The following is a 4242-nucleotide window of genomic DNA, read 5'->3' as shown; positions in this document are numbered from 1 at the left end:
CATGCATAGACTCAATTAAATAAATTTAATTGGTTGATTACATAAATTATTTATGTAATATTTAAGTTAATCACATTAGCTTGTCAAATTAACTTTCATCCAATTTTAATTTTGTCAACTTTATATCTTTTATATCTAATCTGATCAAACTGTAACAATTACATATTAGATTAATATAACTATACAAAATCTTTTATTATGCATATCCCAATTAATTTGCTTTAATTCATTTAACAACTTTGATTTACAAATATCAAATAATAAGTAAAACAAACTTTTAAACAAATTCTTTTATTTGATAATAAAAAACATAAAACTATTTTATTTATGAAAACATATAAATATATTTATATTTAAAATAATTTATTTTTAAAATAATTTTTAAAAATCAACAGCTGTCGGGTCAGGTCGATAGACGGCCCGACCCACCACGCGCTGCTGCTGTCTATTGGCAGCAGCAGCTATGCGCAGCAGGGCGCCTGGGTTGTTGCCGCGAGGCAGCAACCCAGCGTTATGGGCAGCTCGGGTTTCTGCCTTGCGGCAGAAAACCCGAGCTGGTACTTTATTTATTTATTTTATTTTAAATCATATATTTATACTTTTGTTTTAAAACGATTTTAAAACAGTTTTCAGAACATCAGAAACTTTCAAAAATTTCTGTTTTATCTCTAGAATTAATAAAACAACTTGGCCTAATACTCCTCCAGCCCCCTTAACTTGTCCAAATTGGTCATTTTACCCCCTCAACTTATCGAATGTCTTATTTACCCCCTTAACTCCATAAAAGTGGTATTTCTCACCCCCTCAACTTGTCAATTTATCCCTCCAACTCATAGAACATCCTATTTACCCCCTTAACTTCATAAAAGTGGTATTTCTCACCCCTCAACTTGTCCATTTACCCCCTCCCCAACTCATAGAATGTTCTATTTACCCCCTTAACTCCATAAAAGTGGTATTTCTCACCCCTTACAATCCGTCATCGATGCCTAAATTGATACATTTTTTAAACATTAAACCTATATTGGTGCTATTTTGTACGTGGAACCTAAATTGATACTTCTCCAAAATCATAGGCCTATTTTGGTACCTTTTCCCTACATATAATGTCTTTAACTTGTTTATATTAATGTTCTTGTTTTTTTTATCAAAAAAAATATGTTTTTGTTATTTGTATCTTTTATTCATTCTTTCTCTTTTCAACTGTTTTTGCTAGTTAAATTTTGATTATCTAATTATTGTAATACAATATTATTATAATAAACACATGAAGGATCGATATAATTATCAAATTAAAAAAAAATAAAAAGTTGATATTAAAAATATATATTTTCAAACTCATTTGAATAAGTGCTATTAATTTTGCACTATAAAGGGGTAAGAAATACCACTTTTATGGAGTTAAGGGGGTAAATATGATCATAAGGGGTGAGAAATACCACTTTTATGAAGTTAAGGTGGTAAATAGGACATTCGATGAGTTGAGGAGGGGTAAAATGACTAATTTGGACAAGTTAAGGGGGTGGCAAATACCATTTCTATGGAGTTAAGGGGGGTAAATAGGACATTCAGTGAGTTGGAGGGGTAAAATGACCAATTTGAACAAGTTAAGGGGGCTGGATGAGCATTAGGCCAAACAACTTTTATTATTCTAACTATAAAACCTCAAGTTTTTTGTTACAATGATTATTAACCAAATTAATTAGGAGCGTTTGCATAATCAATTTTAATTAACAATTAATTAAAACTTATTTATCTTTAGATTAATTAATCAAAACAATTTCATCAATTAACCTAACAATAAATATTTATTCAATCTGATTGAAAAACCTTTTAATTTTCATATATGAAATAACGGATTTAACGCAGGCTCTGATACCATTGAAGGGAAATAGGCAAACGTTTGGCAGCGGAAATATAAATTTTTTAACCTATTTCCTTTAACCAAGATCCGTTAATCGTTATTTCATATAAAGAGGGATAGAAGGAAATACCTTTCGAAGATCTATCTACTGTTGCAATCGAAGTGCCCTCAACTCTTACTCCGAGTTCACGAGCACAAAACAAAAACACAATTCAAGCGAAGTTAGAACTCAACCGTAAAATAGCAATCAAAGTAGATTGCCTTTAATTAATCAACACAAGATCAAAGAGCAAAAGAAAGAGATGAAAATCGATTGATCGGAAGCAAGCGGTGAAGAATTGATCCACTACAGTAGGGGTCGATTTTTCTCTCTCCCGGGTTGGTATGTGTGTGTCGAAATTCACACTAAAGGGGGGTTTATATAACCTCTTCCAATAAACCCTAGTCAGATAGAATTAGGTTACTGAATAAGAATTTAATTCGGAATAAAACTCTTATTATTATTATCTATAATTATATCTGAATATAAAGATAATAATAACTTATTAATAGGATAATAATTAGAAGTAATTTAATCTCATTAAACTTCCTGACTTATTTATCCTATAATTAATTTAATTCAGAATCATAATCTAATTATAATTGTTAAAATTAAATTAATTTCTTATGTGTTTTGAAACATAGAAATCCCCCCCCCCCCCCCCCCCGTTTACTGGGCCTTAGTGGACTCAGTTGGGCTTCCGTCAATTAATTAACATATGTTTCTCTTTTGGGCTCCAAGTCTTATGTGTGACCCATTAGGTTCTTATTGCTTCTAGCCGTATACAACTATTAAATTAATTTCTCAGAATTATATTTAATCTTTGTATAACGGAATGAGTACGCGAACTGTGATTGGCAGATCCGAAACATTCCCCTAGAGCTATAAGAAGACAGGTTGATTCCGTCGTTGACCTTTCCGTATTAGTTACAGTATAATTCGATCCTTTATCAACTACATCCTTGAACAGAATCTTATGACTATGGATGGTGTCAAGTCATATATAGCGAGACGTTCGTTTTACTTGTACAGGCTGAGTTAACTCAAATTAGATAGGTTAAGTGAAATCTGCATTTCAAGTCTTAAGCTATCACCTTGCAAGAATTTAGAGTTAAGTCTTCCACAAGCGATCCTTGGACGTATCTCCTATTTATTAGGAGTGACTGTTAAGCCCAAAATATACCTAAAATATCATCAATAATTACATCAATATTGCGACGAATTTATGCTATTTATAACTGTTTAGGAAGCTTTTACTCTCGAATATGTTTCTTTCTTGTAAGGTACATAAATATTTGGTAAAATCCAAATAGGAACAAAAAGAGCTCGAAAACAGAAGAAAAACCCTACAAAAGGAGTCGAAGACGACAGAAATTAATAACGCCAAATCGAGGACGCGAACGAAAGCTGAAAAACTGAAAACCGTTCCGTGCCGCGACTGCGGCCCCCAAATTCACGGTCGCGACACGCGTTCCCCAGCTTCTCCTTCCTTCGTTTGAAGACCAATTGATGCTCCCCCATTCTCGGTAGAGAATTTAATATTCTCGGTACGAGCAGGAGTTTTTGGAGGCATAGTTATACACTTTCGTTTTCGACGAAACACGATCGTTCGGGTGGATAAAGACGTCCTTTCGCAACAGACACGATCCTTCACAACGGACACGACACTTCAATCAAGACTCTTCAACATCTATAAATAAAGAGTTGATGGAGAATTGAAGATATGTAGAAAAAAGAGATTAGTATAGAATTTATGCAGAAATTCCGAATCAAGTGATTCAGAAGTTAGATTTCGATTCTGTTCAAAAGCAATATGCTGTACACACATTGTTTATTCAATAATAACAAGTTTAGTAGTGTTTAGTCATTGTTCCAGTTTAGTTTTCATTTTGGTAGTAGACCGACCCAGTCTCTATTACGAAGATTCAACGAGAAGATTGAGTAGAGGATCCGCCCCTGAGCCTGACAAACTCTAACGAAACCCAAGGAAAGGATTGATCAACCCGTTCACTTGCAAGCCGTCGAATGTTTCCATGCTCCATGTTCTCTGTAAACTTGTATCAATTTATATTTCATCTAATAAAGTCTGTTCTATTCGATAGATTTTTATGCAGCACTTATGGTAACCAATCCACTAAAATGACTGCTGGTGTTTTCATTAAAACGTATATAATCCAAAATCTTTACAAGGAAGCTTTGTTGAACACTTAGGCAAATTATTATCTCGAAAGAGTTTTAATTTGATTAAGGGCAACTATCCCGAAAGGGTTTTGTCATGTTCAAAGCCAATTAATTAGAGGTTCCGTCATTTATTTCATCTTTATAATTCGTACAAAGT

The sequence above is a fragment of the Euphorbia lathyris genome, chromosome 1 (assembly GCF_963576675.1).
Source record: "Euphorbia lathyris chromosome 1, ddEupLath1.1, whole genome shotgun sequence".
In the NCBI taxonomy this organism is placed as follows: domain Eukaryota; kingdom Viridiplantae; phylum Streptophyta; class Magnoliopsida; order Malpighiales; family Euphorbiaceae; genus Euphorbia; species Euphorbia lathyris.
The sequence above is the reverse complement of the archived record's forward strand: the minus strand, read 5'-3'. Positions refer to the sequence as shown.